General features: G+C 53.0%; 1 pseudogene; it reads left to right on the top strand.

Moving 5' to 3' along the window:
• The first annotated feature begins 1,808 nt into the window (after positions 1-1,808).
• Positions 1,809-23,801, top strand: LOC130024565 (vacuolar protein sorting-associated protein 33A-like; annotated as a pseudogene).
• The last annotated feature ends 4,126 nt before the right edge of the window (positions 23,802-27,927 follow it).

Here is a 27,927-nt window from a genome sequence, read left to right as displayed (position 1 = left end):
CAAGGTTCCTGACCCACAGGGTCGCATCAGAGATTTCCTTTCCACTAAAACGCTCTTATTTCCACCTAAACAAGATTCTATTCCCTAGAGAGGTGTTGCTCATGTAATAGCTTAACTGCACAGAAGTCCACCCTTTCGGGTGTATTTCCAGCCCTTTGGTGTTGAATTCAGGAGATCTCTGTTAGTCTCAGATTCTTTGCTTTCTATTTAATGATCTGGAGTGTAAGTGTGAGCCAGGCGCTGAGAGAAATACACACTTCTCTTTTCATCTCTGTGAGAATTCCCGTTTGCCGTAAACCCATGAGAATTCTGTAATGTGTGTGCGGATATCTTGGGTCTCACTAACCAGACATACATTCTGCCATTTCTAACGTGGGCCTCAGTCTCTGATTCCTCCTGTCAGTTTTGGGAGGCATCTGACACTCGGAACATGCTCTTCATTCACCCACTTACCCGGGGACCAGAGAGACTCGGCTTGTTGCTGTAAGTTATGCCTCATTCAATGTGTCACCTGCCCGCATCACTGGTGCTATGGCCCAGAGCATGTGATCTAAACATGCATGACCCAGTGCCGCAAGGTGGGTTGGAGGGAATACCCAGTGGCCCTCCCAGCTTCTCCCATGGGTGCGCATTCCCTCCATCCCCAAGGCACACAGATTCGAAACACTGAGTAGGACACGAACATCCACTGCTGTCCTGGACCCCAGACTTTAATGAGATCCCCCACTTCACACGCACCTCTGTCTCTCTCCCAATATGCATCCCACGAGCCACACTTCTGTCCCCTCTCATGTCCTTTCCAGGCTGTGGCATTGCCCAGTCTTGACTGAACGTCCGTCCCCACCCTGTGCTCCCCCCCACACGTCCTTTTGTGTGTGTTTTAATTGTTGTCATTGCTTGGTAATAATTTATTCAAGAAATAGCACTTCTTCCTGGGATTAGGTGTTTAAAAGAATTCTTTTTTGGGGGGTAGGGTGGGGCTGCAACAAGTTCTTTTTTTTTTCTTTCTGTTCTCCATCTCGCAAAGGTATTAACTTGTTTCTTTAAATTCAAATGGACACAATGATACGCTGGTTCTGGCATGTACACACAGGCAAACTTTTTCTCCCTCACAGTCAGTAAAATTTCACTAAACTTGTGTAAGCATCAAAGCCTGGGCCCCTCCCCCCGCAATAGTCCTGGGAGCCGTTGAGCGGGGGTTCTAGGGCAGTTGTGCACTGGCCTCTCTCTGGGTTGATTTCTGGTACAGGAAGGGAAGTCGAGGCCCCAGGGGCCATGAGGACCCTCAGGGCCTGTGACCAGCAGTCCTTGGCCAGCGGGCCCTAGGAGGCTCAGTTGGCTGGGGTTTTTCCCACCTGGAGTGGAGGGCGCCCCCTAGCAGGCGAGGGGGTGCGTGGTGATTCTGGGGCGGGGGCGCTGCAGCGGGGACAGCCCCCTGCTGGCAAGTGCGGGCCTCCTGGGTCGCCGCTGACCCCCATCTCCTAGACCGGCTGGGCAGGGTGCCCCCCCCCCACGAGGGAGATGAGGAGCCCGAAGCCTGAGCCCAACTCCACCGCTGGACCCAGACCCAAAGCCGCACGCCAGGGGCCCCCGCCCGCCCCGCCCGAGGGGCCGGGATCCCAGGCCACCGTACAGTCCTGCCGCCCCCGCCCCCGCCGCCAGAGCCCCGCGGACAGATGCCTCAGGACTGAGACCCCCGCGCCGGGGGTCCGCGCCCGAGGCCCAGGACTCGCGCGCCCTGCGCTCCCCTCCGCCCGCCCTCCCCTGCCCCCAGGAAAGACGGTCAAGTGGCTTTGGGGTGCGCCTCGATGGGCGCCGGGGGCTGGGGTCCGCCCTGCGCGGGGAGACGGGCGCAGGGGGTCGCCCGCCGGGAGTCGCGGGCCCTGCTCCGGCCCCCGCCAACCCACCTGGCGCCACGGATTTCGGGCATCCGGCCGGAGGCCCCCCAGGGACCGCTGCGCGGGCAGCGCCACCTCCTGCGGCTCCGCAGCCACGGGCTGGCCCCTGAGGGGCGGGCAGGGAACCCTTGGGACAGGGGGACGCGGCCTGAGCGAGGCACGGTTGGGTGCCTTTGGGCGGGACCCCCTGCGCCAGTCAGAGCCCCGCACCTGTGCAGTTCGCACTGCGGCCAGCAGATGGCAAAGCGAGCCGCTCACCGGCCTGCTGGGGCTGCTGGTGGGTCCCTCACTTGGCAGGACCCAGTGATAGCCAGGGGAACCCGAGGACCCCCTGAGACCGCCTCCAGGAGCCGAGGTGGGGCGGGGGGGGGGGAACATGCCCTCGCAAGGCCAGCTGGCAGTGCAGGGGAGATGACGCCAGGGCGCCCTCGTCCCCCGTCCCCAGCTTCCTGGGAGGGTCCCTCCAAGGGAGCAGAGGCAGCGCTGTGCCCCGGCTCTGCTGGGGGTCTGGGGGGTCTGTACAGCCCCCGGGAAGCGCTGAGTCTCGGAAGCCTGTGCCCTGGCTCCGTGGGGCACCCCGGGCGCCCCTAGCGGTATGGAGGGAGATGAGGGGGTGTGATGTCACTATTTTCACGTGACCGCGGCGTCACGTGGCGGCGGGGTCCTGTGGAGCCAAGGCCACGCACCTGTGGTCAGGCGGGTGAACCTGAACGTGCTGCGCAAGTTCCTGGACATGTGCGCGGGCAGCAAGCTGACAGTTGGGGTGGGCGGCGGCCTCTGGGTCCGGGGGCGCCACCCAGAGTCAGCAGCCCCGAGAGAGGGGGAGAGAGGGGGCGTTGCGCTCCCCGCCCCTGTGGCCTGGGTCTGGGAAGGAAAACGGGAGCGACCTGAGTCCTTCTCAGCAGGACGATTACAGCCCCGCGTCCAGGCACTCCCCGCTGTCCCCGTGTGCGGGGTGGCGCTGCATGCTACCCTGGGTACCACTTCTCCCAGCTGCCTGTTCCTCCACGGTTCGCGCAATCAGTTATGCCAAATGGGGAAAAAGGACCCTGGTGTCGCACAGGCGAAATGCTCACAGGCCGCTTGGCATTCGTCCTGGCCCCCAGTGACACCATCCTTGCCTAGGTAGAGGCGAAGGTCAGCGGGAGGCCTGACTCTCTCAGGGGCACCTGACACTGTCCCAGCTTTCCAAATACTCTCTCAGAATTAAGATACCTATGGGATACCTACACGAGAGGTTTTCATTTGATTGATGCTGGATTATGTGACGCCTGTTACATGCTGGGTTGACCGGTTTCCTTGGCAGTTCACCCACGGGGTTCATGACCCCAGTCTGACCCCAGGACACTGCATACACACTCTTTGTGGATGACAGTGAATGTGCTTCCGTGGCCAGTAGCGCCCCTTGCCCTGACGCTGTTTTTCTTCAGGCCACAAAATAGGAGTGTGGTTAGCTATTGCTAACGGCAAGTTTTGTTTGTCCAGAGTTTGCAAATGACTGTTGTTTGCTGTTGGCCGTTATTGAAATCCCTTTTACTAAAAGAACGGGATGCTTCTCTCTCCCGCAGGCAATAGTTTGAGATGAGTATCTCACAGGACCATTTGGCTTGATTGCACAGTACTCACTTCTAAAGGTAAAAAGGTTTTGGTTATTATTATTTTTTTGAAACTGTCATTCTGGACTCTAGCAAGAGTAATATGATGTTCCACTTCTGGAGTAAGTGGTGTGCAGAGCTGTCTGGTTTTTAGAATCACTGACGCTGTTATGAGTGGTAAATGTTTTATCTTCTGTGGACCTTTTGTTTATTTATTTGAAGTAAAAAAAAACATTTTATTTGGTGACCTTTAGGAAGAGGACGAGCAGAGAGAGAGTAACATTTCAGGAGAGACCGTGGGCTTCTCCAAAGACAGAGAGAGCCCCTACACACATCCCAACATTAGAAAGGAAAGCACAAAAGTCCCCATCTCAAGGAGAGCTGCGGGCACCGTATTTGCTCGGCTAGACGGGCACAAGCACCTCAGGGTCTCGGGCAGCATAGGAGCCTTCAGTGGACCTTTCAAGGGTGGGTGTGCATCCCCCTCTTCTCCTTGACGGAGCAGCATGTCTTCTGATTGTTACTTCATGTGGCTCCAAATTTTTCAGACACAGGATTGGTTACTTCAGCCTGAATTTATACACCTGGCTTTGGGGAATCTAAATTTTTATCCTAAAGTGGTTTTGAATTTTATTTGGGGGCTCGTGCCAGGCAGTGCTCAGGACTTACTCCTGGCTTTGCACTTAGGATCACTCCTGGCAGTGCTCAGTGGACAGTATGGGGTGCTGGGGATAGAACCCTGGGTCAGCTGAATGCAAAGCAAGCACCTTCACCACTCTACTTTCTCCCTAGCCCCAGGTCTCCTGAGCACTGCCCCTGGGCACCTCCTGGTGGTGAGTCTTAGCAGTTCGATGAGGCTTGGTGCTGTGGTGGCAGGGATATCCCAGGCCACTCCAGTGGCCTCTCTTGGGATGCACATGGCAATGCTTGAGACCCTTGTGGTGCCAGGGGGCGAAGTTGGCAGTCATGTGTCAGGCATGTACCGTAACCCCTGCATTCTCTGACTCAACACTAAAGTCTACTGTGCTTTGGAGTGGGAGTGTTAGAACACCTGAGTTTTTGTTGTTGATCTGTTTTGTTTGGGCCACCCCTGGCAGTGCTCAGACTTACCCCTAGCTCTGCACTCAGGAATGACTCTTGGTGGTGTTTGGGGACGGTGTGGGAGGCCGGCAATCCAACCCGGGTTGGCTGCCTGCAGTGATGTCCGAGTTTGGGTCGGCTGCTAAGCTTTAGGGGTTCTGTTTACCATTTGTATGTGTGCTTTCCTAGGAACATGAGGTGGAGAAAATGTTCACACTCAAAGGAAGCCGCTTGCAAGCAGCGGATGTCAAGAATATCATTTTTTTCGTCAGACCCCGGCTAGAACTGATGGATATAATTGCTGAAAATGTGCTTAGGTATCTCAGAACTGATGCTTGGTCCATACGGAATCATTCCTCTAGTGGTTTTAGTGCTCATCAGGACACCTTTGCTTGCCAGCGCTTTAGGAAGTGGATCTTTGGACAGATGTGAGAGTGTGTCGGAGGAGAATGGGGGGTCAGGAGTAGCATACTCTGCAGCCAGAAAAGGATAGATCCTCGGAACCCAGTGTGGTCCCCAAGTTTTCCAGGAGTGACTTCTGAGTGCATAGCCAGGAGTTATCCCTGAGCACCTGCAGGTGTGGCCCAAAAACTATAAATAGAGAATGGGAAACTTTGTGCATTGGGGCTTGGGGAGGCAGGGCAAACCACAGAAACCCACTCTCTCAGGACAGTAGGAAGCTCCGGCCTGTCTCAGTAGAAGGACCCAGATTTTTTTATAAAAAGAAAAACAGCTAGTGGTTCTTTTTCAAGTACTGAATACCATATGCTCAAATTTCATAAGCAACGTCAGGAGAAGCTGATTAAAATTTAATGCTGCAGCATTTATGGAGGAAGTGCACCAGCCCAGTCTGCATTATGTTTGATCGACGTGGCCCCTACGAACGGACTTAAAAGCATGCGGGGTATTTGCGCAAGATCGGGCACGGTGTGAAGCAACCATTTATTTTCCTAGAGACATCGCTTGATTAAATAGAAACATTTTTTTTTCTGCAAGAAACAGATGTCCATTGCAATAACCCTGAGAGGTTTTTGGGTTTTTTTTCTCTTCTTGGGTGACACCCGGCAATGCACAGGGGTTACTCCTGGCTCTGTACTCAGGAATTACCTGCGGTGGTGCTCAGTGGACCATATAGGATGCTGGGAACTGGGAATCGAATCCGAGTCGGCCGCGTGCAAGGCAAACGCCCTACCCGCTGCACTGTTGCTCCAGCCCCAACCCTGAGAGTTTTCATGTCCCATCAATGGCCCACGAGAAGCAGCACTGCCCCTTGGCAGAGCACAGGTCAGCGGTTTCCAGAAAAAGCATCACATCAAGAGAGCAGGAAAACTCGAAACTTGGGCCGAGTCAGTAGTGGGGGGTTAGCTGATAAGCGTCTCTTTAGAGCCCACTGTGTGTCAGGCACAGGTGGGGCCCTGGGGAGCAGTCCTCGCGTCGGGGCCTCGGGCCAAGGCACGGTCCTTCTCTTGCAGTGAAGACAGACGTGGCCCCACAAGAGATTTCCACATTTTGTTTGTGCCCCGGCGTAGCCTGCTGTGTGAGCAGCGGCTTAAGGACCTGGGCGTCCTGGGCTCCTTCATCCGTATGGAGGAGTACAGCCTGGACCTCATTCCCTTCGACGGGGACCTTCTCTCCATGGAGTCGGAGGGCGCCTTCAGAGTAAGTTCAGTGTTTGCCCTTTGAACTTGACACTCGTTTCTGCCTCGTTTGTGATGGTGACACTCACACTGGCATTTTAGTGATTCCTGGAAGTGTCCAGTTTCTTCCTTTTGGGGAGAGATGGGAGTTGGTCCACATCCAGCAGTGCTCAAGGTTTACTCCTGGTTCTGTGCTCAAGGATCACTCCTGCGCATGCTCGGGGACCATATGTGGTGCTGGGGCTAGAACCCAGATTGGCTGCGTGCAAGACCAGCGCCTTCCCCTGTGCTGTCTCTCCGGCCACTGCTCCTCTTGCTTATGGAGAACCTCCTGTTCCAACAAATTGGCTTAAAATTGTTGTTGCCCTTACTGAATTCTCAAAAATCAATTGGCCTTAAATGTGTTGATTTCTGGTGTTTCTCTGCTGCTGTTCGATGTTTGTCCTTGTGCCCGTCCCACCCTGACTTGACTGTGGCTGTGGAGGAAGCTTTGAGAGTGGAAGGCAGGGCCGCTCCAGCCAGAAAGAGTCAAGTCTGTCACTGCGTTTTTCCAGTTAGCCCTTTGTGAGTGATTTTGTTTCCATGACTCGCCTTTCCCCTTGATTGAGTCTTGGCAAGACCTGAAGACTTTTATCTTACATTTTCATTTTCTAGAAAAAAAATTGCTTACATTTTTCATTCAAACTCTTGAGGTTCTGCAGTGTGACCTCAGGGCTGGGTGCAGGGTGTGCGGGAAATTCTGTTTCTCCCACATGCCCGTCCCAGCCCGTTTCCTACTGGTTATTTTCAGCACATATTTATTTGTGATTTATTTGAGATCTCCAAGCCTGCACGGTTTGGGACTGGACCTGTCAGTAGTTAGACAGTTACACCCTCCAACTGCCGTGTAACCCCAACAACGGCCAGGATCCAGAGATTATCACAACAAGCTCCCGGGAGCGCGCGGCCTCGAATATTATTTACTTTTTTCTAAGTTTTCAGGGTACCTTAAATATCCAACCCACACGGCAGAGCCTGGCAAGCTATCCGTGGTCTATGCCAAATAGACCAAATTGATATGCCAAATCCAGTAATAAATGAATCTCATTTCCCTAACCCTGAATATGCAGAGTCGAGAAGGATATGGAAGGAGAGGCTGATAAAACACCAAGGCAGACATAGGCTGCCAAAACGCAGAAAAACAAAAATGATTGTCTGTACTTTTAATGCTCGTACGCTGGCATCTACTGTATCCATTGAATTCCTTATGGTACAAGCACGAAAGATCAAGTACGACATCATTGGTCTGACCGAAACGAGAAGACATCAATCCCATCATGCTGTTTTCGACACTGGAGAAAAACTGTTCCTTGGAACATGTGATAAAAGAGGCGTCGGCGGTGTTGGTATCCTTGTCAATACAAACTTAGTCATGAGCATTGATTCATTCGAATGCCTAACAACCCGAATCGGACGATTACACTTGAATAAATGTGGCTCACTACCGGAAGTTTCTATCTTTGTTGTCTATGCACCAACATCCAGTTATGGTGAAAGAGAAACTGAGAAATTCTACATGGAGCTGGAGAAGTTCTATAAAGAAGATCACACCTTCTACAAGATCATTGTCGGTGATTTTAATGCCAAGATAGGACCAAGAAGATCAGTCGATGAACTCCACATCGGAACCCATGGCCTGGAATGGAACGAACAGGGTGACAGACTGTCTGAGTTCATCATGTCAACCAAAGCCTTCCATGGTAACTCACAATTCCAAAAGGATGAATCTAAATGTTGGACATGAGAGTCTCCCGATGGACGGTTCCACAATGAAATAGACCACATCATATTCAATCAGCGGTTTTGCCTAACCGATGTTGCTGTTGTCCCAAAATTCCAAACGGGATCAGACCACCGTCTTCTTCGTGCAAAATTCTACCTCACAGAACGAGGAGAAAAGAATGCAAGGTTTAAGAAGAGGACTCCCAGAACAACCACCAACTGGGAGCTCTTTGGCTCAATTGTGGCATCATGGGAAGATGCCGTCATTGACAACATTGATGAGGAATACCATCGAATGATTCAGCACCTCCATGATTGTGCAAGGAATGCCAAGAGATAGATAACCACAAAAAACCGTCTTTCTTCGAACACTCTTGAACTTATTCGCCAACGTGGCTTGGCACATGCCTCAGGCAACCACAAGCGAACATCCGAACTGGCAAAGCAGTGCAGAGAAGCCATCAAGGATGACCTCAAAAACAGGAGAGCAGCAGTACTGGTAGATGCAGCAGAAGCTGGGAAAAACATTCGTAATGCCCGCCTGTCCTTCACCAACTACAAAACCAAGATGACTGCCCCCCGACATCATGATGGATCTATCACATCTTCCAGAAGGGCAATGGAGAAGATTATTCATGACTTCTACTCAGATCTCTTTAATAGCCACATCCACTTGCCCACATACCACATACCACATGATGGATATGTCGTTCCCAATGTTCTCCCTTCCGAAATCCAACATGCCATCTCGTCGGTAAAGAAACAAAGAGCACCTGGCCCAGACAAGATCAGACCTGAACAACTGAAGAACTTACCATCAGTACTCATCAATACATTGGCTCGACTTTTCACACGCTACCTGTCTGAATGCAAGGTTCCATCCCAATGGAAAACCAGCAGGACTGTACTACTATACAAGAAAGGAGACACCCACGACATTGGCAACTATCGCCCAATCTGCCTATTGTCTGTCATCTACAAACTATTCACTCGAGTCATCCTGAATAGGATTAGCAGAACGCTAGATGAAGGACAACCATGTGAACAAGCTGGATTCCGAAAAGGATTCAGTACCATCGACCATATCCACACAATAACCAAGCTCATTGAGGTATCTCGGGAGTTCAAGATGCCGCTCTGTCTAACGTTCATTGATTTAAAGAAGGCCTTTGATTCTGTTGAGACGGAAGCGGTCATGGAAGCCCTAGCCAATCAGGGTGTACAAACTCAATACATCAGGATCCTTCGTGAGCTCTATTGCGGATTCACTACCAAAATCGCACCATTCTACAAAGAAGTAATCATCCATATCAAGAGAGGGGTTCGGCAGGGTGATACCATTTCACCAAAACTCTTCAGTGCCACCCTCGAGAACATCATGCGACGATGGAATGGGAAAACATGGGAGTGAAGATAGATGGTCGGCAACTACACCACCTCCGCTTTGCTGATGACATCGTTCTAATAACACCGAACATCAGCCAAGCGGCACAAATGCTGAACGAATTTGACCGTGAATGTGGAAAGGTCGGACTACAGCTGAATCTTACGAAGACAATGTTTATGAGAAAGAGCCTTGTTCCTGACGCTCCATTCGCTCTCAACGGAACCACCATCTCCGAATGCAATGGTTATATATACCTAGGTCGAGAAAACAACATGATGAATGACCTGGCACCTGAGTTGCGCAGGAGGAAGAGAGCGGCTTGGAATGCCTTCAAGAGCATTGAAGAAATAACTAAAAGGACAAAGAACCTCCAGCTACGAACACATCTCTTTGATTCCACTATTCTTCCTGCATTAACATATGCCTCAGAGACCTGGACCCTACGAAAACAGGATGAGAACGCTACTCGGGTCTCTCAAAGAGGAATCGAAAGAACTATGCTTGGAATATCACGATTCACTCAAATGAGAGATAGAATCCGGAGTTCTGATCTTCATCAATGCTCAAGAATCAGGGACGCTGTCTCATTTGCCAAGACATCAAAAATCAGATGGGCTGGACACGTAATGAGGTTTACAGACAACCGCTGGACTAGAGCCATTACTGATTGGATTCCACGAGACATCAAAAGATCACGTGGACGCCCACCTATAAGATGGTCAGACTTCTTCGTCAAGACCCTAAATGATCGGTTTAAGGCTCTGCATGTTGCTAGAACGAACAGATACCATTGGGCTACGCTAGCACGCAACCGGGATGAATGGAGACATTACTGGCACCCGCTCGAATAAATCGATGAATAACGGGGATTAAGTGATTAAGTGATAAGTGATTTATTTGTTTGCTTTGCTTTGGTTTTTGCTTGGGGCCTCACCTGATGATGCTCAGGGGTTACTCTTGGGGGTCCTCAGGGGTCCATATTTGACTCTTTGATGCCAGGGAAGCACCTTCCCACTATACTATCTATCTGGCTCCCAGAGTTTTTCTTTTTTAAATATTGTCTTTTTCTGAAAAGTTGTGTTTTGTTTGCAAATATGATTTTATATGTTTTGTTTACTATCTTTATGACAGGGAGCACTTCTGAAAAATTTCTCATTCGAAGTGTCAGCTTGGCTCTTAGGGGTGCCCGGGCCAGAACTCTGGCTCTTTCTTCTGTGGGGTGAGGTTTCTCCATGCTGAGTCCCTTAAGATAATCTGTAGACCCAAAAGCATTGATTTATTTGAGTTTTCACCCAGATGTTTTTCCTATGGCACATTCTTCACTGGAAATAGGGAAAATTGGGCATGGCTGGAGTTCTGGCAGAACGACTGGGGACCCCCCCCCAAGTGTGTAACCACCACCTAGAGTGTGCGACCCTCAGCCTCAGCAAGAAAGGGAGGGAAAGGGAAAATAAATAGCGGAATTAAGGGGAAGATGCAAGGGGGAAACACATCAGCTTGATAATGTCTTCTAAAAACGGCGCACTGGACCAGAGAGATAGTAATGTGGGTAGGGCACTTGCCTTGTCCCTTGCAGACCCGGGTTTGTTCCCTGGCACCCCAAACGGTCCCCCAAGCCCCGCCAGGTGTGACCCCCAGTGCCAAGCCAGGGAGTCAGCCGGAACCCGTGCACGGCCCCAAAGCTCCCAGTGCCTGTCTGCGCCCTCTGCGCCCTCTATCATTGGAAGCTTGTGCAGGTGTGTTTGAGACGCGACCACGTTTCCCTGCATTCCTTGGGCGTGTGAGTTGATTTGTGGTACTGCTGCTGCTGGTCTCAAGACACGACCTTTCGAGAACGCAGGCGCATCACCAGATTTCCAGGCACCATTTCCCCTCGGCATGTTGGTCTCAGCAGCACCTTAAGAGAAAGAACCTGGGGCTCGCTTTGGTTCTGGGCTGTTGTCACCCAGCTCCCTGTGGGTTTGCTCACGTCTCTGGGCTTCATCCTGTGGAATCCAGAACTTTCCTGGGCTCCCCGATGGTCTCTCCCCACCCCAGTCATGAAGCAGGGAGGGGCTTGCATGGCCTTGTTTGGTGACAGGACACAGGCCTGCATACCGCTGTGTAGTAATAGGGTACGGGCCTGCCTGCCCCTGTGTGGTGACAGGACTAGGGGTTGCCTTCCATCCGAGCCATTGCAGGTCTGGGAGCGGCCCCTCTGCTCCTTTTCCCAGTCAGCAGTGCGGAAGCGTTGAGGAAGCGGCTTGGTCACCCCAGCTGAGGATAGGAGCTGTCTCGTTCACACCCAGGGTTGCTCCTGGCCCTGCGTGGGCGGGGCAAGGCCATCCCAACAGACAGACCCAAGACTGGTCCTTGCCACGGGCCCCACATCCGCCCGTGGATGCTGCATTCACGCCTTCTCGTCCGTCCTGAGCCACGACGGCCCCCGAGCCCGCATCACCTGGGGAGCCCCGAGTTCAGGACAGGAGGGACCCACATACCACCAGTTATGACCCTAGTGGCTGTTAAAGAGGAATTGCAAGGGCTGGAGCTATATACATTCGGAGGGCATTTGCCTTGCACGCAGCTGACCCAGGTTCAATCCCCAGCATCCCATATGGTCCCTGAAGCACCACCAGAATAATTCCTGAGTGCAGAGCCAGAGGTATCCTCTGAGCCTCACCGGGTGGGAGTTGTTAGAGGTGTCTCTGTAGCAATACGCCGTTTTTCAAAATGAATGTTTTGTTTGGGTGCTCGGGGCTGGGCAGGACCAGGCAGGAGCCGGCTTAGCTGTCCGCAGGCAGACACAGTTCCCGCTCTGAACAGTCACCTGTGCCCCTGAGCAGTTTGAAAGAGGCCCCCTAGTGCTTTCCTTCCACTGAATCTTCCTCTCTGCTCTGCTCCAATGCGGAGTTTCTGGTCCTTTTCTGAGGACTCTTTGGACATCCCGACCAGGATGTTTTGGAATGAAGTGTGAGGCTGCACCCCAGACTTGGCAGAGACATCCTACATGATCTTTGGGGATGTTATGCTCAATCTGGGCCAGGCTCTCTGGGAGGTCTCCCTCTCTACCCCGCCCTCAGTCTGCACCCCTCGTCCTCACGCCTCTGCGGTGCACGCCTGTTGGCTGCTGCCTTAGACAGGGTCAAAGATTCCACGATGAGGGGCTGGAGCAATAGCACAGCAGGTAGGGCGTTTGCCTTGCATGCGGCCGACACGGGTTCGATTCCCAGCATCCCATATGGTCCCCCGAGCACCACTAGGAGTAGTTCCTGAGTGCATGAGCCAGGAGTAACCCCAGTGCATTGCCGGGTGTGACCCAAAAAGAAAAAAGATAAAAAGAGAGTCCCGCGATGGGCACCAGCAGTGCCGCCCCATCAGGTGGAGTGCAGGTGAAGCGCGTTGCGTGATTTCCCTCCTCTGCTCTCCGCACTTGCTGGGTGAAGGGATTGAGGCACAGGAGAGATCTTGAGGCCCCGCTGGGGACCATGTGTGCTCTGTCAGCCCTGCTGAACCACCCGGCTGGGGGGTGCGTGCCTGCGTGCTTTTGCTCTTTCTGGGCCAAAGAAGTTTCTTTCTGTCTGTGTGTTAAATGGACCTTGTGGCCCTTCTCCGAGACCGTGGCTGCCCTCCTGCTGTCCCCTGTGACACTCGCTGCTGTATGTGGGAGAGGCTGCCTGCCCTTCAACAAGCCCAGAGTGTTCTGCTGTGTGGTCACGCGGGCAGGCGGAGGCCAGCCTTTCCTCGCCCGCCCAGCAATGCTTGCCCCCAGTAGAGATGCTGCCTTGAGGCCTCGGTGCTGACTCACAGAGCCTGTGCCCACGTGCCTGGCCCTCTCCCACAGGAGTGCTGCCTGGACAGCGACCAGACGGGCCTGTACCACGCGACCAAGGGCCTGATGAAGCTGCTGACCTGTACGGGACCATCCCCTAGATCTTCGGCAAGGGCGAGTGCGCCAGGGTGAGCCGGGGCGGGGAGAGAGGCCTCTCTCCTGCGGGTGGGGTTTGGGGCTCCACCTCGCAGTGCTCTTGGCTCTGTGCTCGGGCCACCACAATGAGTCTGTCTGCATGCAAGGCGTGACCCCTGGCCCCTCTGCTGTCTCCCAGCCCTCTTTCCTTTTCTTTTTTCTGTTCTTTATCTTTTCTTTTCCATCCCTACTCTCCCTCCCTCTCTCGCCCTCTCCCTCCTCCCGCCCTCTCCATACCCAGCAGTGCTCGGGGCTCACTCCTGGCAGGGTTTGAGGGATCGTACGTGGTGCCAGGAATTGAACCTGTGTCAGCCACCTGCAAGGCAAGCATCCTACCCACCATACTGTCTCGGGCCTATCTTGTTTTATTTTATTGTTCCATTTTTTCCGCTTTATTTTTAAATTTTGGATTGCCGGGGTCTTTTTAGCTTCATTTTAAAATCCGCCCATTGCTAAAAAGGCTCTCCCTGACTCTGTACTTTGTTCCCAGCAAGTGGCCAATATGATGATGAGAATGAGGAGAGAGTTTACAGAAAGTCAGAATTCAATATTTCCTGTTTTTGATAACCTCTTGTTGCTTGATTGAAATGTGGATTCATTAACGCCCCTTGCGACTCAGCTGACATACGAAGGACTCGTCGATGAAATTTATGGCTCCAGAACAGTAAGTGAAGCGACATCATTTACTAATAGGTTAGCTGAGTAAAATCAATCTCAAAAGTGTCTGTTTTTAAAGGTGTGGCATTTGTGTATAAGTCAGAATACTTGAAAATGTCAGGCACTGACTTTCAGCCCAAGGTTAAAGCGAGCTCGAGCCAGGACACCATCGGGGAAACTGAGGCGAAGGCCTTGTGCAGAGGGCCATGCGGTGTGCAGCCCCGCTGCTCAGGCCGCCCAGGGAGGCGTGAGGAATAGAGCGTTTCTGAGGGGTGCCTGGGTCTGAGGTCAGGGGGCTTTGGCCCCGGGTGTTAGATTCTGTAGCATTTCAGATCTGAGTGGGGGCTAGGAAAGGTCACGGGGCTAGTGCCAGGCGCACAGTCAGCGCTCGGTTCCATCCGCGCTCCTGCCTCGTCCAGTGAGCACTGAGCCGGGAGTATCTCCTGCTGGGATACAGTCTGAGAAGTTTCCCACAGTCTGATTGTGTCTTTTCTTCAGAACAGGGAGCCCTAGGCCGCAAGAGGGGTAACTCCGGCGACTTCAGGAGTGGCCCTGGCCGGGGGCTGGGGAAACAGCCCTGGGGATAGAGCCCCGGTCTGGAAGGACGGGGATGCAGCTAACTGCATGGGGTCTCTCTGGGGACACAGAGCCCTGCAGCTGCTAAGTGCTGGCCGAGTCCAGACAGTGCTGTCTGTCCAGTGTGCCAAGCTGGTTATCGCAGAGTGGATTGTGATGGCGTGTGTGTGTGTGTGTGTGTGTGTGTGTGTGTGTGTGTTCGTGTGTGTTAGTGTGTATGTCACTGCAGTGGTGAATGCATGGCTCAGTGACAGCGGCCACGGAAGCAGAACAGGACCACACATGGAGGCATTTCCACACAACAAAGCGTTTTCCTGCTCTTTCATGATTATGGGGGTGTTTCCGGTTTGTTTTTTACCAGTTGTTCCAAAGGATAACTTCTTAAGTTGCTTCCTTTTGTGGGGACAGTTGTAAGCAGTGCCCAAGGGACTGTGGGGCTGATCTCGGTGATTTTCTGCTCTATGGGGCCAGTCCGTGGCCCTGGGGCAACCGGGCTTGTGCCTGGCAGCGGCTGGGGGTGATGCCACACACACAGTCCCTCCCCAGAGTCAGGCTCCGAGCTTTCACTGGCACGGGAGCACCCCGTGCGAGGGGTCCCCACCTCCTGGTGCTTCTGCAAGTCCCTCGAGGGATCTGGCAGAGGTGCTGGGGTGGCTGGTGCGGAGGTGTGAGAGATGGGACTTGTGGGGTGCCTCCGGGGGGAAGGCGTTTTGGGAGCTCACAGTCTCTTCACATCACACACTTACTTCTGATGAAACATTTAATTAAGGGAGAGGGCTGGAGTGATAGTACAGCGGGTAGGGCATTTTCCTTGCACGCGGCTCAGCCCGGGTTCGATTCCCAGCATCCCATAGTGTCCCCTGAGCACCACCAGGAGTAATTCCTGAGTGCAGAGCCACTAGTGACTCCTGTGCATTGCTGGGTGTGACCCCCCCAAAAAAAGAAAAAATTAAGAGAAATCTGAAAAACAAGGAGAAATTGGGCTTCCCCATAACCCCCCAGCTCTGCGCCCGTGGCTGGACCGAGGGCGATGGCAGGTCCGTGCAGGAGCTGCGTGCAGGCTGCCTGGGCCAGCGGATGCCCCTCTGCTTTGAGCTGTAATGCGAGGTGTGGCCGACCTCGTGTATCTCAGCATGTGCTCAGGCCCCGGATCCCGCGGCCACCGTGGTGTGCTGTCTCCAGACGCTAGTTCCCGGGCTGTTCCGAGGGGCTTAGGATTTGGAAAGCATCTGAGAAGTATTTTTCTTCCGTCGGTCACTTTCTCTCCCCACATTCTCCGATGCAGGAGTTCTTGTTGTTGCTTTATGATTCTCAGCACCCACCCCACAGTGCTCAGGGCCCACACGGGGCAGTGCTCAGAGGAACAGACAGCTGGACTTGAGCATGCGCTGCCCCCGATGACCCGTCTCTCTGGACCCACAGCAGTGGAGCTGATTGTGTGTAGACACGTCGGGATTTGTGTTGAAAGTAGAGGAGATGATTTTTTGAAAGGAACCAACTTGGAGCTAGAGGCAGTGCAGCAGTTAGGGTGAGTTTGGTCCCCAGGACCGCATATGGTTCCCCCAGTCACTGCCAAGAATTAGCCCAGAGCACAGAGCCAGGAATAAGCCTTGAGCACTGACAGGTTTGGCCCCAAAATCAGAGAAAGGAAACAGAAAGGAAAGAAGCTGTCGGAGCTGTCTCCGGCCTCAAGCAAACTTCCATGCTGAAATGATTCCTGGGATCTTGTTTTTGTTTTTGTTTTTCTTTTGACTTTTCGATAGCACAGCGGGTAGGGCGTTCGCCTTACACGCGGCCAACATGGCCGACCCGAGTTCGATTCCTCCGCCCCTCTCGGAGAGCCTGGCAAGCTACCGAGAGTATTCGATATGCCAGACACAGTAACAACAAAGTCTCCCATGGAGACATTACTGGGCCCGCTCGAGCAAATCGACGATCAACGGGAGGGCCTTTACCTTTACCTTTACCTTTCTTTTTCGTAGAGTATCTTGCCTGCATGGCAAAGTCTGGCAAGCTACCCGTGACGTGTTCTATATGGCAAACACAGTAACAAGTCTCAAAATGGAGACGTTACTGGGCCCGCTTGAGCAAAATCGATGAACAATGGGAGGACAGTGACAGGGGTCACACTTGGCCATGCACAGGTGTTACTCCTGGTGCTGCACTCAGGAGTTACTCCTGGCGGTGCTCAGGGGGCCATATGGGATGCTGGGACTCGAACCTGGGTCTGGCCCGTGCAAGGCAATCACCTTCCCTGCTGTGCTATCACTCCAGCCCCATCCTGGGCTCCTCTTGGCTTGTTGAAATGGCGGTATAGACGGCATGCACTTGCACACGCCAGCAGGACAGACCTGCAGTTAGGCCGCCCTGGGGCATGTTTCCTCAGGTGGCCCCATCCTGAGTTCAGTTCGGGCTGGCAGTGGCAGGAGGCGTCCCACGGGCCAGGGCAGGGAAGCCGTGCGTGAAAAGCGTGAGCGTCCTACGCTCGTGCGCATCTAGTGACTCAAAGCCCAGTGCTCTCCCCTGACAGGAAGTCTCTGGAGTCTCACTTGGGTGTCCCCTCCCGTGCAGGTCATGTAAAGCTGCCACCCGAGAAATTCGCCCTGAAGAGGCAGGGTGACGGGCAGCACCTGCCCACGGAGTCCAAGAAGGTGCCGCTGAACTCAGCCGAGGAGCTCTACGCTGAGATCCAAGACCGCAACTTCAACGCCGTGGGCGCCGTGCTCAGCAAGAAGGCCAAGGTGATCTTGGCCACCTTTGACGTGACTGGGGCCTGGTGCTAGGCGGCAGGCGGGCTGTGGGCGCCCGGGGAAAGGTGGTGCCAGGCCCTCTCCTGGTGTCAGGTCCTTTGCCAGTCATCATCTGCACTCCCTGTCCCTCCCACCTTCCTCCCAGCTGCTGGCGGTGGCGGCATCTCCACTAGCTCCTGCATCTAGGGAATCCGGGTTCAGCCGGAGCAGGCTGGGAAGGCGTGTGATAATGAGAGCACAGTCCCCGGCCCCCAGCTTCGTTAGCACCTCGCACCCTCCTGCTGCTCATTTATTTTGGGTTCAGCTCACTTTTGAAACCTGAATCAGTAAAATGATAGAAGCTGAATTTTTTAACTCTGGGGGAAGTTTTTAAAAATCACTTTTTCCCTTGAAGGGTGATTTCCTGATTTCATCTTTTTTAGGAGTTATCTCCACAATATCAGTATTTGTATTTCTTTGGGTTTTTTTTTGTTTGTTTGTTTTTTGAGGGGAGGCACACCCAGAGGTGCTCAGGGCTAACTCCTGGCTCTGCGCTCAGGGATCACTTCTGGTGGGCTGAGGCAACCACATGGGATGCTGGGGATCGAACCCAGGCTGGCCGCATGCAAGGCAAGCACCTCGCCACTGTTCTGTCACTCTGACCCCATGGTTGTTGTATTTCTGAAGTTGCTTTTGTCTCACTTGGGTTTTGTTCCTCAATTTTTTTTTTCCTCACCGTGACTTATAAAGCTATGGATAAGAAGTGTCAGGCATTCACTGTTCCAGGTCCGAGCTCGCCATGGTGTCCAGTTCCCTCCCTTCCCGCTGCCAGTGCTCAGGGCTGGCTCCTGGCAGGCCTCGGGGTTCTGTGGGGAGGCCGGGCACTGAGCAAGCGCCTCCCACACTGTATAGCTTGGACCCAGGAAACGTTTTACACTTGATTTGCTATTGTTGAGGTCTCAGGCTATACGAGCGTTAGCTTTTGTGGCTTCAAGGCACAGTTTGCTGAGCTCCACATCCCTGGCAGGGACCATGCAGTGTCAGGTGTGGCCTGCGTGGGCCCTGGGCTCCCTCCCGTCCACATGGTCTCCCAGTGCTGCAGGATGTGGCTGTCGCAGTACCTGGACCCACCAACCTGCCTTTTCTATTTTCCTGTGGCTGTGGGATCTGGTTATAGCCTAATTCGTTTTGTGTCCATTTCTCACACTAAAAATTAAGTTGGGGGAGCCGGAGTGATAGCACAGCAGGTAAGGCGCTTACCTTGCATGCAGCTGACCTGGACTCACTCCCCAGCCTTCCATGTGGTCCCGGTGCATGCCAGGAGTGATCCCTGAGTGCCAGGCCAGGAGGAAAGCCGGGGCACTGCCTTGCACGTGATTCAAACATGCCCTGGGCAACCCAAAGACCCAAATTCTTAAAAATGCACTCTTGGCAACCAGGGCTGGAGCTGGGGCACATTGTGTGTGTGTGGGGGGCGTGGGAGGGTGGGTGGCCTGGGTGCATTCCCAGCACTGCTTTGGCTGTGTCTGGGGCATGCCCCGTGTGTGTGTGTGTGTGTGTGCGTGTATGTGTGTGTGTGTGTGTGTGTGCGTGTATGTGTGTGTGTGTGTGTGTGTGTGCGTGTATGTGTGTGTGTGCGTGTGCGCACACGCACACACATAGGTGTGCGAGGCCCTGAGTGCTGTACCCAGTACTGTCGTGACCTTCTCCCCTCCCTCAGGAAAGGCACAATGTCAAGACGGTGGGCAAGATCAAGCAGATTGTCTCCCAGCTACCCCACATGCAGGTGACACGGGGCTCCCTGGCCAACCACACCTCCATCGCCGAGCTCATCAGGGACGTAACGAGTGAGTGCCCTGTCCCGGGCTCAGGCTCAGGGTGTGTCACTGGCTCCCTGCTACTTCTGGGGGGGCCCCCGGCTACTTTTTCACTTGTGCATTGTTCCCTGTGCCAGCCGCTGTGTCCTCACAGAAATGTTCCGAGTGTGACTGTTGGGTTCTGCGGGGTCAGGTGGTGCAGCAGGACTCTCCCAGGCTCTGGGTGGCGCCAGCACTGCTTCGCCAGACCTGGCAATACTTGCTGAGGTTGGTTTCAGTCTGATGTGGCAAGGAGCTGGAGTTGGAGCGGTACTGCAGTGCCTGGCACACAGCCGGCCCGGGTTGGATCCCGGAGTCCCATATGGTCTCCGAAGCCTGCCAGGAGTGATCCCTGAGCACCACCGGGAGTGGCCCCCAAAGTAACCAAAGTAAAATGCCCTTGGGAAATTGCTTTAATTAGTGTGAAGGGGAAGCTGCTAGGGCCCAGGCCCTGGGGCTCTGTGTCTAGGCACACCTCGGGGCACAGGCTGTCAGCCTCTCTGTTCTGGACTGTGCCTTCCTGGTGATGAATTAAACTTGGTGCTTGCTTGCTACTTTGCATGCCTTTGGGAGAAATGAGCATTTATCCCACTTCTGAGTTGCTCCTGTGTTAATTATGTTTCAGCGTCTGAAGACTTCTTTGATGAGTTAACCGTGGAGCAGGAGTTTATGTCTGGAATAGACACTGATCAGGTACGTGAACACTAAAACTGTTTTAGCCGATAGTTAACGAGATTGGCAAACAGAACTCGAGGTCGGAAAGGAATCGCTTTGATTCCTGTGTCTGGCCTAAATACCTGTCAGAGCAGTGCAAAATGTGCGGGAAGAGATTCTGCCAAGGGATAGGTTTCTGTTGACTGGGGGTGGTGTGTGTGTGTGTGTGTGTGTGTGTGTGTGTGTGTGCATGTGTTCCATTGCTGTTTGCTGTCCTCAGAGAAACAAGACCCAGCCCTGAAGCCCAAGACTATTGAAGCCCATCAGGGATTATTTAAGAGCATGGGTTATATGATCCCTTTTCCTGTCTGCCTGTCAATAAATCCCGCATTCTCACTTGCAGCAAGCAAGCGCCCAAATTCCCCACAGTCCTTGATACTTTACTGATGCTGCTCAGGTGTCGCTGACAAGTGGGACAGTTGCACCCGCCCGTAGCCCCTGGAGCTTAGGTTGTCCAGGGAGTGTGGGCAGGAGCGTGAGCCAATCTCCAGCCTCTCCTTGATTGGGCCTCTCAGGGGCCGGGGAACGCCCAGGACTGCAGGCCCAGACCCGGCTCTCACACATGAATCTGCCACGACTCTAGGTCAACAGTTACATGGAGGACTGCATCGCCCAGAAGCATCCACTCATCAAGGTGCTCAGGCTCATTTGCCTGTAGTCGGTGTGCAACAGTGGGGTCAAGCAGTAGGTTCTGGATTATTACAAAAGAGAAATTCTCCAGGTCAGTGTTTCTAAGTGACTCATTTGCCAAGGAAGAAATTTATTAAAAAGGCAGTTGGCCTTGCATGTGCCCACCTGGGCTCGATCCCCGGCACCCATATGGGTTCCCTGAGCCCCACCAGCACTGATCCCTGAGCACAGGAAGTGTGGGGGGGGCGGGCAAAAGCAAACAAAACAAAGGAGACATCTGGACAATAGCACGTCAGGAGGTGTGGTTGGCCTCCTTTTCTTACTCAGTTATTTCAGTACACTGTCATCTATCTTCCTTACGTTGGGCCCATGCATTCTGACTTTAAAGTGAAAATGTGGGGTCCAAAGAGCTAGAAAGGGGCTGGAGCAATAGCACAGCGGGTAGGGCGTTTGCCTTGCACGCAGCCGACCCTGGTTCGATTCCCAGCATCCCATACGTTTTCCTGAGCACCGCCAGGAGTGATTCCTGAGTGCAAAGCCAGGAGTATCCCCTGAGGATCGCCGGGTGTGACCTGAAAAGCAAAACAAACAAACAAAAAAAACAAACAAACCAAGAGCTAGAAAGGGGTCAGGCACTTGTCTTGCATGCTGCCGGCTATGACTCAAAATCAATAGTATCAAAATGAGAATGAAAATGTTCGCTCCCTCTTCGGAAGTGGGAGATCTAGCAGGCTCCCCAACTTCTCTGGCAGACATACGGCTACGAGCACATCCTGACGTTACAGAACCTGGAGAAGGCCGGGCTGCTGCGGCCCCAGCAGTGGGGCAGGAACAGCTACCCCACCATCCGGAAGACCCTGCGCCTCTGGATGGACGATGTGAATGAGCAGGTGAGCCGAGTCTTCATGCACACGCATGCACATGCACGCCATCTAATAGGCGAGCTGAGCCTTCACGCACATGCATGCGGACCAACATACACACACAGACCCATACATAGATATACACACACACAGTTCCCCAGTGGTGTGGCATCCTGCTGGTGGGAAGGCGCTGCCCTTGCAGAAGCCAGGACTGAGAGGGGCTTTTGGGGGGATGCTCTTTGAAAATGGGGGCTGGGGGGTGGGAAACAGGGGCCCTTGTCCACTTAGGCCTCAGGGCGGGGGAGGCTGGTCTGGACTCAAGGAAGCCTCTGGTCAGGGAAAAGGCCGGCCTCAAGGAAGAGGATTGGGGACCAACACAACTGACTCATTGTGGGCAGTTGGGGCTGCTGGACTCAGAGTCACTGTGAGAGAGGGGGGTTTCAGACTGGGGGTGACTGTGATGCTGGGGGCTGTCACTCTCACCCTTGGGAGATTTGGGCTTGGCTGTGCCCTGGAGCCTCGCCCCCTGGAAGAATGCCTGAGAGTAGCTTGGCTGGGCTTAGAGCTCTCCACATTCCCTCCCCCCAGTGGGCCAAGATTCTATAGGAGAAGTTTCTCACCAAATCGATGAACAGTTTTTCTTCTGTGGGGGTCGGATGGAATCTTTCCCCGGCAGACAGTTGAATGTTCAGACCCAGCGGTGCTGGGGTTTGGCCACGCACCTGCCCTCTGCACGTGCTGCCGGGCACTGGCACCTTCCAGCACACAGGGGCACCAAGCAGCTTTCTGAGATTGGTTTGAGACAGGACTCAGGGCCAGGAGAGGTGAGGGCAGAGCCATGCGTCAGCTCTGCACCACCAGGTCTGATCCATAAAGCTGTAAGGGCGGGGGTGGGGGAGAGAGAGAGAGAGAGAGAAGGAGAGAAGAGAGAGATTGGGAAATTGGGTAGAGGGTGGAGATGGCAGGGCTGAGCGGGGTAGGCTGGAGCACACTGTGTTCCTCCCCAAAGTCAAATCCAGGATGGCAGCGTGGAGGACGTTTGCCTTTAATGCGGCCAACCCAGGTTGTGATCCCTGAGTGCAGCACCAGGAGGGAGCCCTGAGCACCGCAGGGTATGGCCTCCACCAAAACAAAAAAACAAAAAGAGATCCCATGGTCCATTGGCAGAGAGGAGTTGGTTGACTCCAGGTGTCGCTCTCGAATCCTCCGCAGAACCCCACGGACATCTCGGCTATGCCTCCCTCAGCATGCGGCTGGCCCAGCTGCTCTCCCGGCCTGGTTGGCGCAGAATCGAGGAATTTCTGCACATCCTCCCGGGTCCCCACTTCGAGGAGTGGCAGCCGCTGCCCAGGTGCCTGCAGGATAAACGTAGGTTTGTGAGTGATTTTGTTTTCGTGACCCGCCTTTCCCCTTGATTGAGTCTTGGTAAGACCTGAAGATTCTTTTCTTACATTCTCATTTTTAGAAATAAAATTGCTTACATTTTTCATTCAAACTCTTGAGGTTCTGCAGTGTGACCTCAGGGCTGGGTGCAGGGTGTGCGGGAAATTCTGTTTCTCCCACACGCCCGTCCCAGCCTGTTTCCTACTGGTTATTTTCAGCACATATTTATTTGTTTGCTTTGCTTTGGTTTTTGCTTGGGGCTTCACCTGGTGATGCTCAGGGATTACTCTTGCTGGTCCCCAGGGGTCCATATTTGACTCTTTGATGCCTGGGAAGCACCTTCGCACTGAACTATCTGTCGGGTCCCCGGGACATTTTCTTTTTTAAATGTTGTCTTTTTCTGAAAGGTGGATTTTTGTTTACAAATATGATTTTATATGTTTTGTTTACTATCTTTATGACCGGGAGCACTTCTGAAAACTTTCTCATTCGAAGTGTCAGCTTGGCTCTTAGGGGCGCCCAGGCCAGAACTCTGGCTCTATCTTCTGTGCGGTGAGGTTTCTCTATGCTTAGTCCCTTAAGAGTATCTGTAGACCCAAAAGCATTGATTTATGTGAGTTTTCAACCAGATGTTTTTCCTATGGCATATTCTTCACTGGAAATAGGGAAAATTGGGCATGGCTGGAGTTCTGGCAGGCCGAGTGAGACCCCCCACCCCCCAAGTGGGTAACCGCCATCTAGAGTGTGCGACCCTCAGCCTCAGCGAGAAAGGGAGGGAAAGGGAAAATAAATACTGGAATGAAGGGGAAGATGCAAGGGGGAAACACATCGGCTTGATAATATCTTCTAAAAACAGCGTACCAGGGCCAGAGAGATAGTAAGGTGGGTAGGGCACTTGCCTTCCCCCTGGCAGACCCGGGTTCATTCCCAAGCACCCCATACGGTCCCCCAAGCCCGCCAAGTGTCACCCCCAGTGCCAAGCCAGGGAGTCAGCCTGAACCCGTGCACTTCCCCAACGCTTCCGATGCCTGTCTGTGCCCTCTGCGCCCTCTGCCATTGGAAGCTTGTGCAGGTGTGTTTGAGATGTGACCGCGTTTCACTGCTTTCTTGGGTGTGTGCGTTGATTTGTGGTACTGCTGCTGCTGGTCTCAAGAAACGACCTTTCTAGAACGCAGGTGCATCACCAGATTTCCGGGCACCCTTTCCCCTCAGCATGTTGGTCTCAGCAGCACCTTAAGAGAAAGAACCCGGGCCTCGCTGTGCCATTGGCCCCTGTGGTTAACGTAAACAAATTTTTTTTAATACGGAATTATGGCTGGAGCGATATTACAGTGGAAGGGCGTTTGCGTTGCACGCAGCCAACATGGCCAACCCGAGTTCGATTCCTCCACCCCTCTCGGAGAGCCCGGCAAGCTACCAAGCGTATCTCGCCCGCCCGGCAGAGCCTGGCAAGCTCCCCGTGACGTATTCGATATGCCAAACTCAGTAACAACAAAGTCTCCAATGGAGACGTTACTGGGCCCGCTCGAGCAAATGGACGGACAACGGGAGGGCCTTTACTTTTTTCACTTTACTTACAGATTTCTGGGTGGTGTGGAGATAGCTTAGAGGGCTAGAGGCCCAGCATAACCTGGGGAGCCCCGGGTTCAGGACAGGAGGGACCCACACACCACCAGTTATGACCCTAGGGGCTGTTAAAGAGGAATTGCAAGGGCTGGAGCTATATATATTCGGAGGGCATTTGCCTTGTACGCAGCTGACCCAGGTTCAATCCCCGGCATCACATATGGTCCCCGAAGCACCACCAGAATAATTCCTGAGTGCTGAGCCAGGGGTATCCCCTGAGCCTCGCCGGGTGGGAGTTGTTAGAGGCGTCTCTGTAGTAATACGCCGTTTTTCAAAATGAATGTTTTGTTTGGGTGCTCGGGGCTGGGCAGGGCTGGGCAGGAGCCGGCTTAGCTGTCCGCAGGCAGACACAGTTCCCGCTCTGAACAGTCACCTGGGCCCTTGAGCAGTTCGAAAGATGCCCCCTAATGCTCTCGTTCCCCTGAATCATCCTCTCTACTCTGCTCCAATGCAGAGTTTCTGGTCCTTTTCTGAGGACTCTTTGGACATCCTGACCAGGGTGGCTTAGACTCAAGTGTGAGGCTGCACCCCAGACCTGGCGGACCCATCCTACGGAATCTTTGGGGATGTTATGCTCACTCTGGGCCACTCTTTGGGAGGTCTCCCTCTGCACCCCGCCCCCAGTCTGCACATCTCCACGGTGTTATATTTTTATTGTTAATTTTTTCACCCGGTGATGCACAGGGGTTACTCCTGGCTCTGCACTCAGGATTTACTCCTGGCGGTGCTCAGGGGACCATGTGGGGTGCTGGGATTCGAACCCACGTTGGCTGCATGCAAGGCAAATGCCCTCACTGCTGTACTATCGTTCTAGCCCCAATACTAGAAGCTTCGGCCTGGGATTCTTGTTCCTTCGGGTCTTTTGCATGGAAGGGCGGGTGTGAGTCAGAACTGAGCGACTGTGGGCGTTGGGGGGATTCTATAGCATGTGGGGTGCCCGTGAGTCTTCCGAGGCATGTGAGGTCGCCCCTGGCAGGTTCTGCAGGGCAGCTGGGGCTAGGACCTGGGTTAGGCCAGAGACCTGTCTCACCTCCGGTCACCTTCTCTCAGTCCTGTTTGCCGGCTTGCTCTTCTCTCCGAGCTCTTGCTAACTCTGATTTTCCCCCCTTACATGTGACAATTTCCTCTATCTGGATATTTTGAAGTTGAATGCCAGCGTGAGGTGGGTGACTGGGCTGGCTGATGACATTGAGTAGGTGCCGTTTGCATATGTCCTGTGCCTTCAGGCTATATATAGTCTTGAACTGTGTCTGCAGCTCCTGACATTTTGTTTGGAACGAAAGACTGATATTTATGTAACTTCCTCATAGAACGGTGTGTGGTGCTGCCCCTCACGCCACAGCTCCCAGGGCTGGTGTTTCCCTGTCCAGAAAATGCTGGACAGACGTGAGCCAAAGCTCTAGCTGGGAGGAAGCATTTGTACCGCGGGAAGAAATAGAACTGCCTTTGAGTCAAGCTGACATTTTCAAGAGATACAAAACAGACTTTTTTCCCCCCCATTTTTAGTACCAGAGCAGATAATCCCCTAAGGTTATTTGCTTCCCTGAAAGATATTTAGCTTGCCCTTTCAAAGTTCATTTAGAGCAGATCTTGGCGTTCAATCAGAGTTGGGTGGTAACTGAGGTCAGAGTGTTTGCTTATTTGTGGCCTTCTTTGTCTCTTAAGAGGAACCGTAGTTAGAGGCCACCAGAGAAAACAAAACACAAGCACCCGCTTCCTCCCAGCTTGGTTCCTCTGTTCTCAACCCCCGGCCATTTGTCTATACATCTTCCCCAGAACAGGCGGGGAACAGAGGTAGAGGGAAGGTCTGAGAAGCCCCTGCATGGTGCTCCCTGAGCAGTGCTCCCCATCTTTGTGGCTTCTGTTGAGGTTCTGAAATGAGTCATCAGGTGCTAGTGACAAATGTGTCATGTATGGCGTGACACAAAGATGGAGTTTGTGCCATCAGTCCCTAGGGTGGGAGGAGGGAGCATCGGGTTTTGGGGGTCAGTGGCAGGAGGATGTGACCCATAGCGTGTCGGCTTTATCTCGGGTGGGGGAAAACGGATCGTTTGGGGAGAAGTGTGCTTGGGGTACAGATTTGCCCCATTTTTCTGCATCTCTCTCTCTCTCTCTCTCTCTCTCTCTCTCTCTCTCTCTCTCTCTCTCTTTTATGTAGGAGTACTGCTATTTATCCAGCCACTGATTAGCTGATTGAACTGTGCATGAACTCCACCTTACTTTTCTTTTCACTTTTTATGATTTTATTTATTGAATCACCGTGAGAGCAGTTACAAAGCTTTCAGGTCTAAGTCTCGGTCATACAATGAAACACCCGTACCTTCACCAGTGCCCATTCTCCACCCCCAACAACCCCAGTATATCCCCATCCCACACCCTCCCCCTACCAGTGGGGCAGATGATTTCCACATTACTCTCTCTCTACTTTGATCACATTCAATATTTTGACACCAGACCCACGATTATTATTTGAGATTTTGCCCCAACACTCAGATCTGCTGAAAGGGCAACAGTAGACAATTTGTTTTCTATTGCTGGTTATGAATAACATATGATGTTTCGTGGCTGCAGTACTGGCCGCACGATTTTGAAATTCTGACATTTGAACACTTAAATCTGGAGGGATTTCTGTCAAAACCTGTTGGGTTCCCGAGAATTGCTCCTGAGTCTCTGGGATCATGGTCGTTAAGCAGCTTGATCAGGAGCCAGAAAGGCCGTTCGTGGGCAATGGCTTGGGGTCTCTTGGGGACGGGGAGGACAGGACTGGCTCCACCCCCATCCTGTGAGGCCCAACAAGTTTTGTTACTGAGGTCCCAAGCCTGACTGTCCAGTGGCCTCTGGAGGATGGCGGCCACCGGGCCACCAGAGGGAACAGGCCAAGGCATGAAACTGTGGGCCCAGCTCTGCAGGGACCAGACGCATTTCTGCCAAAAGCCACTGGGTTTCGAGGTTTTTTCTGAGTCTCTGGGATCATGGTCATTAAGCAGTTCAATCAGGACCCAGAGAGGCCATGCCTCCAATGATCTAGCTGAGCCGGAGGTGATTTGTGGGTGTGTTTCCCACATACCTAACTTTTGGCCATTTACTTTCTTGGTAACCTTTGCCCCAAGTTTTTGGAGTCTGGCCAAAGGCACAACAGCAATTTTGGGGTATCTGGAAGTGTGGAGGCGCCATCAGGCTGCTGATGCACTCGCCTCACAGGTACAGTGATTTTTGTTTCATGGTTTGTGTTTTTATGTAGGAGTACTGCTATTTATTCAGCCACTGATTAGCTGATTGAATTGGGCATGAACTCCACCTTACATTTTTTTCCATAATTTTCTTTCTTTCTTTCTTTCTTTCTTTCTTTCTTTCTTTCTCTCTTTCTTTTTTCTTCTTATATTTATTTATTGAATCACTGTGGGAAAAGTTACAAAGCTTTCAGATTTAAGTCTCGGTCATACAATGATCAAACACCGTCTTCTTCACCCTTCACCAGTACTCATTTTTCACCACCAAGAACCCCAATATACCCCACCTCCCACCCACCCAATGCCTATGAGGCAAATGATTTCTAACTAACTCTTCTCTACATTGATTACATTCATTA

Source organism: Sorex fumeus, unplaced genomic scaffold (assembly GCF_029834395.1).
Source record: "Sorex fumeus unplaced genomic scaffold, SorFum_2.1 ptg000029l, whole genome shotgun sequence".
Taxonomy (NCBI): domain Eukaryota; kingdom Metazoa; phylum Chordata; class Mammalia; order Eulipotyphla; family Soricidae; genus Sorex; species Sorex fumeus.
This window is presented reverse-complemented; position numbering and strand designations above follow the sequence as displayed.